The following is a 9,761-nucleotide window of genomic DNA, read 5'->3' on the forward strand; positions in this document are numbered from 1 at the left end:
AGCATCCAAATTAAGCCTTTGGGATTTTATTACTAACAGTGCATACCCTCCTCTGACCTGGGGTTGGCCCGTTTAGGATTTTTTTTCCATTTTTTTTTCTGGTTTGCTTCAATCCTGAACCTCCCCGTTTGATTCTCACAGCGACAACCAACTGGAAAACGTCACGTCATGCGATTACGTATTTCTTTTATTCGTTTTGTTCAGCCTCAACTTGTAATAACAATAAAAAAGAACACTATGATTTTTCTGTGTTTCTATGGTTATTTTTACCCGATTTCTTTTTCTGTTGCCTTTTCCTTTTTCCTCTTCCTTTTTAAAGTGCGTGAACTTTTTCCTTTTTCATGAACTTTTTCCAAATTTGCAAAAAAAATGAGTTTTTTGCTAACATTCTAGCGAAACTTTTCCAAAAGTAATGAACTTTTTTCAACTCGATTTCAAAATCTATGAAAAAAAATTCAAATTCAATGCACTTTTCTCAAATTTTATAAACATTCTTAAAATTTTATGAAGATGGTCAATGATCTTTTTTATGAATTAATGAAGTTTTTCAAATTCATTGAATTTTTTTTCATATCAACTTTTTTTGAATTTGTGAATGTTTTCCAAATCTTGCGAGTTTTTAAAAAATCCATGAATGCCATTAAATCCGTGAAGATTTTTCCATTTTTAGGAACTTTTTCGAATTGCTAAACTTTTCAAACCGTTAAGATGTTGTTTTTATCCTCAAACAACGACCAGTACAGAAGAGAAAAAAACGGGCGAACAGATTTTTTTTAAGCGAAAAGAGGAAGTAGACCAGAACAACTACAAATATAAGGCACCATTTTGCATATCTGGAATGTTTTAGTTTTCTCAACCTAATTATTTATGGTCCTACCACTCTTACTCAAAACTACCACTGTTAGTAATCTAATTATTAAATCTAAGGTCAACCATAGTGTTTTTTTCCCCTTACCTAGTAAGATTCTACATCCTAGCTTCAACTTTCAGCTCGTTCCAAATAAACTGTTGCTACCTGCCTGTTTTCGCCTCTATTAAAAATGTACTGTGTGGGTTATACAAAATCCCTTTGGAAATTAATAGCTTTCTTGATTGGTCGCCGGTCATTACATAGGTCAGTACATGATGAGTGGACTGAATGACTGTACGTAGGCGACCTATGAATGTGTGGACTGAATGAATGTGGGCAACTAGCTATGAATGTGCTGGACTGAATACTTGGTTGTCAGCAGCGTGCACGCCGTCGATCCCCTTTTTGGACTTTCTATCTCCCTCTACTTGTGACGGGGCGCCCAACAAATCATACTTGTTGTCCAGCTTCCGCTCCCTATCGGTGCCCTTGGTCGACTTGTGCTTGGACGCCATTGCAAGGTTTCTGCCAGGGACAGTGGAATTTTTCCAATTCGGATTTAATGTGTGAAGCGCCCAAGGAGATGCTCTTTAGAAAATTCGCAAGACAAGCTTACCGCCACATAACACTGGTTCAACTAGGGGCGACTGCGGTTTAGGTTCGCGCTACCAAAAGAAAGAAGAAAATGAGGTATAATTGTGCTGACATGAGTTGCACCTGCAGTGAAGTACCGAAGAGGATAAAAAGCGTGTACTAACAAGTTTCTGTCAGCAATGATTTTTTAACCATCCTTTGATCTTTCGGTGATCTTTTCTTTGTTCAGAATAGTTGAGGCATGCAAGTTGTTGCATGTGGACTCAATGTGTGTTTGTCAAGTGAAAGTGCAGAGAATTCAGAACTGATTTTCAAGCTTCAATGTTGGGACAACTCTTACTGCTACAGAATACTGAGCGAGCTATCGAGGCAACATAGATAACATGGCATTCTTATGCACCATAGGAGTGTGTGCCACAGAGCCAACAGGATCAGAAATGATCGATGCCCAAGAATCATGACAAGACGTCTTCGAGGGGAGCGAGGCTTCTATCTGGATCTTGCGAGGAGATGGACCTTGATGGTGGCCAACAGGGAGGCGGGGCAACATCGACGCAGTAGGGCCACCCAATAAGCTGAGGGGACACCAGGCGTTGCAACACCCACGCGCTCGATGACTATTCAACAGGCACCGAGAACACCTAAATGGATCTTTGCAATCCGCCACACGGTGTCCAGGATAGACACATCTGCAACATCTACCGTGAAGTCATGCCGGGACCGGACGGGGAGCCCATGTAGGGCCGGCGACGTCGGGGCGTCGCATGCTGCCCCTCGGCAGCACCTTCTGCCAACCTCCGCACTTATCCACCTCAGACGCTAGGCCCAACTGAGCAACCGGAATGGAGGATTTGGTAGCCGACTATGGCGTCCACGGGGCTAGCTCATCGTCATCCTCATCTTCTTCATTGTTGGCAAGGGAGCTCCACAAAATAGGTGGCTCCGTGTCCAAACCCGATGCAGTGCCGGTAGGAGTCGGAGATGATGCGGCTTCAGCAAGAGTGGAGGACGACGAAGCATCACCGGCAGGAGACGGGGGCTGCATAAGGACAGTAGTAGTCGAGGGTGATAGCGCGGCGCCAACATGAGTCGTGGACGACGCGGCGCCAATAGGAGTTGTCGACAGGGACGCCCAAGCAATGGCGGTGGCTGGCCGCCAAGCCCACCATCCATCTGGCCTGGGTCACGCGGGGTTGGAGCAGCGCACATAGCGTGAAGGCTGGACATCGCGGCGAAGTCGGCCGGGGGAGGCCGGGAGCTCGATGCAGCCCCAACGGGCCTTGGGGGCATCCAGCGCGGGCCAAACGGACACCAGCGGCTGGGGCTGCCTTGCGGGAGGCAAGAGCAGCCTCCGCCATCTCCAGGATGGACTTGAGGAACTCGGCGCGGGGCGCGTCCGTCGACAGCGTCACGCTCCGCACCGCCTCCTGCGACGGGATCACGCTGCACGTGGTGCCGCCATGGCAGCTGGGAGCGGGCGGCGTGCTCGGGGGAGGAGGAGTCGACGATGGAGTTGGAGCGGCCGGGGAGCGCGAGGGAGAGGCGGCGGGACGCGATGGCGGAGGAGAGGTCGGCCTGCGCATCGGCGTCGGCGGGGTTGACCTCGTCGAGGAAGGCCGAGGAGGAGGTGGAGGCGGAGGAGGGCGGCGAGACGGAGATGGAGGTGGAGGTGGAGCCGTCGTCGTAGATAAGGTTAAGGAGCCCCGACGGCGGTGACCTGGGGGGCCTCCGGCCGGCCCCGACGGCGGGGAAGCAGCCGAGCATTGCGCGGCGGTCCGTGCTTCTTGGCATTTCTTGCTGAAATTAGATTAGATTAGAGGAGAGAATGGAATGAGGCGCGCGTACGTCGTGAGTGTGAAGAAGAAGGAAGGAAGGAAGGAAGGAGGGCCTCCCTATAATTAGGCCGTCATTTTATCTACTATCTCTCTCTCAGTTTACAGGACGTGCGCGTACCCCTAGGTCGTCAATTTGACCAACCTAATACAAGTCATATATTACAAAAATATATCAATATAAACTTCAGATGTTCTATTTTCTAAAGGTATAATTTTTTTGTTATATAGTTTATATTAGGATGATAAAATTGGCAACCTAGAGATACGCGTAGGACTTGTAAACTGAGACGGAGGAAGTATCTCTAATCTCATCTAAATCTCCCCTCCGGCTAAGCCAATGCAATCAATATACCCATCCCCGAGACGGCCGACGGATCTGGAGTTGACGACGCGGACGCGAGCGCCATGGGCAGCACAGCAAGAGCTCCGAAGGGAGAAGAAGTGCAGCCGAGAGAGAACGCGGAGAGCACCCCGGATCTGGTCTTAGCGGAACAAATGGCTGCCGGAGGGAGTAGATAAGTGTGGAGCCGCCGGCCGGGGGCGCAGGGTCGCGGGAGCCATGGTGCACAGCTCCCTAATTGATGTTAGTTACTCGTGTGGATGCAGCCGGCTATATTATTAGCCTTACTCTGACTGAAACAAGAGATTGGATGTCATACATTTATTGCTTGCCTAGACGATCGTCCGTGTCCTCCGGACCTCCCAAGAAGATGAAGGACGGAGCGAGAGAATCGATGATGATGACCCAGCAAAAGGCAGCTGAATAATAGAGTACTCCATCTGTCCTTAAATATTTGTCGATAGTTTGACTAGATTTGTAGAAAATAATTAGCAATATTTTTATCTCCAAATAAATTTACCATTAAAATATATTCAACAATCTACCCAATGATCTTAATTATGTATCATAAATATTAAAAAATATAGGCTAAATTACTTCTGCACTGGTGTGACATGCCAATTTTGATCATCAACAATATTTGCCCAAGAAAATACAAATTTATTTTGACCCACAAGTCCACCGCACAACATATGTAAACAGCCGGTAGGTACACCGAGTATATATTATTATTAGACGATGGCTGGGAAGGATTGGATCATTGTCCAGGCGGGAATCATTGTATCATTGCCGGATCGGAGCACTGGCAACAGCCTCAGACTCAGAGGTGCATCTGGTTGTGCACCAACATTTAAAATAGTCACATTCGCCAACAGAGTTGTCGCTACTTTCGTCTACGCATACACGATTGCAAGCGCCGTCATGTATCAATCCAATGCATATCCCTTTAAAATTGCCGCTCTTATGTACGTCGCCGCAACGATCTTTCCCAATGAACGCCGACTCTGCATGGTTCAGATCTAGGCATGGACATTTTTATGCAACAAATGTCAAAGGCGCATCAAACAACTTTTAGCAAAAGATTAATCAAATGACATCGCTGCTTGCAACATGTAGTTCATGCATGTGCACACATACATACCACCAGCTTCTATGACGATGGGTAGGAGGACGACGACTAGGAGGATGGCAGAGAGATTCATTTGTGAAGGTGCTTCTTATGTGGTGGAAGTTAGTACGTCAAAGAAGACTGAGCGAGCAAATTTGTTGCAATCGTGTTTGGAGAAGTCTGCCAATCACTTGACTAAGAGTGAGCATATATATACTCTTAACAAAAAAAAACAATCACTACCCAACGGGCAGATCCATCGGATTTGCTGTTCGGAGAAAGCAACTCTAAAACTTATGGGCACAGGGCACAGGTGACGTACTATTTGGGCGTGCTTCAGCTAGTTCACCTGCCAGCCATTCGCTCGATCTTCATGACGATCCTCGCATTTTAGGCAGCTACTCAAATTATTAATGGTGCCTTCACAAAACCAGATTAAAGGACGTATCTCGAAAACCAGATTTTTTTCACAATTAAAGGGAAATAGAGCGCAGGTCATTAATTAGCCTATTAACTGCATCGTTTTGGGAGGAATTAGCTCACTGAAATTACTCCTTCCGCTTCCCTTCCTGGTGCGCATGCATGGTGTGAACTGAAACTTTAGGTGGAGGCGTGAATCGGTTTTGTTTGCATGCGATGGTTTCCGCCCATGCATGCGATGGTTTCCTTATTTTACTGGACGGGGAGGTTACTATGTGTTTGTTTGACGATTAACTAGGCGCATATCTTTAACTACCACAGGTCCAGCGCATCAGTTATTCCTGTCAATCGTTAGCAACCTTGGGCCTAGAGAGATGTGAGATACGCCCTTTAAACTGTGATGGAGGGACTAGTTCAGTCTAATAGTATAGTCCAACTCTGTGGAGCTTTTCTCGAGGGCGTGCTTCAGCCAGTTATGCTTCTGCGGCGGCAAACACTAGGAGAATAATAATCCGTGCTTTTAATTAATTCCCAAATAGAAATAGTCAGGCTGGTCATAGTGGGGTGTAACTTAGACTAGTAACATACATATGTTACTAGTCCATGTTACTACCTTCATAGTGGAAAGTGTCATAGGTGTAGTAACATACATGTCCTCATTTATTGCTTTGTAGACTCATTTTGTATTGGGAACCGCTATGTTCTGGTAACATATTATGTTACTCTATTTGTCTCTCTCCTCTTTAATTACATGACACATCATCTTTTTTACATATGTGGCATCTATGTTACTACTTATGTTACTCCCATTATGACTAGCCTCATAGATGCATGTCCCCTGACCAACGGAGGATTGTAGGTGAATATATAAATCGTGTATATATAATCTCATGTACTGTAATTTTTAGGCATGCTATGAATTAATTACCCGAACATTCTTGTAATTATTAGTATGATTGATCCATTTGTCTCGCTTCAAATTATTAATTTCTTGGTGAGCTCTTGGAGCAGCTAAATTTCTCCTCTACATACTTGCACATGTCTACATGTTGTAAACTTCTCCTCGGCTTACCACTCATCCGGTCAACTGCTCGGTAGCAAGAGCATGGCGAGTTCGTCCTTGATTACATCAAAAGAGAGATATTAAACCCATATATTTTAATTTGACAATTTTTAGAAAAGATCTTGTTTTTTCTTGAGAAAGAAAAGATCTTGTTGATTTGGCTTTTGTTGTAAAATGAAAAGCTAGAGCACTTTGAGTTTCTCAGTATTACTCAATTGTTGCAAAAAGCTTTGGTCAATGAAAGCCGAAGTAATATTAGAGAATCTCATAAGAAATATTATCCTAAACTGTAAACGGTAAATAATCGGTCAGTAGCTATTTAGCCATTGTTTGAGCTAAACAGTCACTTAAACAGGAAAAATAATGGCCAATTTAAATGGGATAAACAACTAATTAAATGGAAACAACGTACTATCGTGTAATTTAAATAGTGTGTAAATGGACTAAACAACTATTTAGGCTAGCAGTGCTCATAAGTCACATTATGCTAAGATGTATGCTAGTGAGTAATCTGATAGCCCGGACCTTGAAACTAAAGATTGTTTTATTGCCGAATTTTTTTGGTCAACACAAGACAAATCAGTTGCTTACTCTTCCCTCTAGCCGATTCACAAGAATTAGCAAGAGGAAATAGAATTTACATTTCATGTATCCAAGTGCGATCAATTTTATGAGAGATTGAAATAACAGACACATAAAAATATTGTCGCATCCTTTACCACTCCTCAATGAATTGAAGCACCATGCATATTGTGAATGGTATAATTTTGCTTCTTATACTACTAATAATTGCCATGACTTTTGGCAGTAAGTCCAATCAGCCGTTAATGAAGGATGATTGAGTCTTTGAGGGATCTAGATCAGTACATTGTCCTACCTAGTCAATACTTTGGAATTGAAGAATCTTGTTGCCTTGGTCTTGTCCAATCAAGCTGAATCTACTGCTGAAAAAATGTGATAATTGGTAATCACAGGGAAGACGACCAGATTGAGAAGGCCTCCAGATGTGAAATTGTGCTCGAGAGGTCCGTTAAATTCTAGACATGCATACTCAGCGAAGGGGTATCCTTTGCTTGAGGGTGGAAAAATCTGGCCAATCAAATCAATTCCCCAGCCCCAAAACGGCCATGTCTTGATAATTGGGTTTATGGCCAATGCAGGCGATTTCCGAATATTACCAAAACGTTGACAGTCTTGGCACCCCTTGTAATATTCAAAACAGTCCTCCAATATTATTGGCCAAAAATATCCAATTTTGCAAATGATCCATTTTATCGTACAAGCCGATTGATGAGCTCCACATATCCCTTCATGCACTTCGCCCATCAACACCTTAGCTTCTTCTTGATTCAGGCATTTGAGCAATGCCCCATCAATTGTTATGTAGTACAGCTGATCATCCTGTAAAACATACTTAGTCAATTTATACCTTAGTTTTCTGGTAACTTTCTGTGACCGATTCCTAAGAGAGTCAGCTTTTTCAACTCTCCAGTCACTATTCGAGGTTTCATTACTCAAGATTTCTTGAATCACCCGATAACCTGAATCACTTTGAGCCAAACGGTTAGCTTCTTGATTCTGAGCTCTCGGAATATGTTCAAATGAGACATGAGGAAATTCCTTGAGCAACCTTTGGCACTCGTCATAATATCCTCTCAAAGTATCTTCTTTGCACTCATACATGTTGATCAATTGATTAATAATTAACTGTGAGTCTCCAAATATTTCAATTGCTTCGGCCTTTATTTCATGAAGAAGTTGAATCCCCTTGAGAACAGCTTTGTACTCTGCTTGATTGTTGGTAATCATTGGTCCGGTTGGAAAAGCAAACGCAAAATTTGCGCCTGAGGTGGAATAATAACAATACCAATGTCACCACCATGCTTGCATGATGATCCATCGAAGAATAATGTCCAAGGTACCGGCTCTACATAATTAATGCTAGGCTTATGATGCTGGGTGACGAAATCGGCTATTATTTGCCCTTTGACTGCTTTAGCCGATTCGTACCTCAAGTCAAATTCTGATAACACGAGAATCCACTTTCCCACTCTCCCATTCAGTATTGGCATCGATAACATGTGCTTGATCACATCAGCCTTGAAAACAACCGTACACTCGGCCGATAATAAGTAATGCCGCAACTTGGTGCAAGAGAAATATAGGCATAAGCATAACTTTTCGGTAGGAGAATATATCGTTTCTGGATCTAGAAGTCTCCTACTCAGCTAGAAAACCACTCGCTCCTTTCCTTCAAACTCTTGCATTAAGGCCGATCCAATTGTTTTGTCATCGGCCGATATGTATAACTTAAAAGGCTTACCCTGCTGAGGAGGGACCAGCACGGGTGGACGCTTCATATATTCTTTTATCACCTCAAACGCCTTCTGTTGTACGTCACCCCATCTAAATTCTTGATCATTTTTTAACTTTAACAAGGGAGAAAACGGCAGAACCCTTTCCGACAAATTTGAAATAAACCTTCTCATAAAATTAATCTTGCCAAGCAAAGATTGTGACTCCGTCTTAGTAGTCGGGCGGCACTGCTTCGTCAATTGGCTTCACAATCATGGCCAAAAAGCTAAGCGCCGGGCAACAACGTGTAAAACAGAATTTTGGGCAAAAACGTGTATCGGTAACCCGACGTTGCCCGTGTACATGAAAATTGGGCGAAAACATGGTCCGTGCTAGTGATTTTGGCCAAAAAGCGAAGCGCCGGGCAACAACGTGTAAAACGAACATTCAGGCAAAAACGTGTATCGGTAACCCAACGTTGCCCGTGTACATGAAAATTGGGCAAAAACATGGTCCTCGCTAGTGATTTTTGCCAAAAAACTAAGCGCCGGGCAACAATCCTGTAAAATGGACTTTCGGGCAAAAACGTGTATCGGTAACCCGACGTTGCCCATGTACACCCGACATTGCTCGTGTACATGAAAACTGGGCAAAAACATGGTCCGATCCCACAATTGATCCTGGCTGTCCATCCCACAATTGATGGGCGACCGCGGTCCAAGTGGGCGGACGTCCCCCTTGTCATAGATGGCAGGGATCATCCTGCCCACCTTCCGGAAGACGTGGGTCTGCCGCCCACTCTCCTGTCGCCAACCATCAACAACGTCCGAGTCAGCAAGATGATGTACGACCCGGGAAGCCGCATCAACCTCTTGTCCTTGCGGGCCTTTGAGCAAATGCAGATCCCTCGTAGCCAATTGTCTCCATCCCTGGGTTTCTGCAGTGTTAGCGGGACTGAAATGGAACCCCTTGGGAAAGTGGCGCTCCCTGTCACATTTGGGGGCCCTGATAACTTTCGGACGGAGGCCCTTGTATTCGATGCCGCCGATACCCCACTACCTTACAATGGTTTGCTGGGTAGGCCTACTATCGGAAAGTTTGCCTCCCTGTACCATGGGTTGTACAACATTGTCAGATTTCGGGACCCAATGGAGTCATCACTCTGCATGGTGATCTGAAGGATGTCATATGCTGTTTGCAAATAGAAGCTAAGAAGGCAGCGGCGGCAAGAGGCACGGTGGCAGCATCAACGCCGA

Source organism: Triticum dicoccoides, chromosome 3B, assembly GCF_002162155.2.
Source record: "Triticum dicoccoides isolate Atlit2015 ecotype Zavitan chromosome 3B, WEW_v2.0, whole genome shotgun sequence".
Classification (NCBI taxonomy): Eukaryota; Viridiplantae; Streptophyta; class Magnoliopsida; order Poales; family Poaceae; genus Triticum; species Triticum dicoccoides.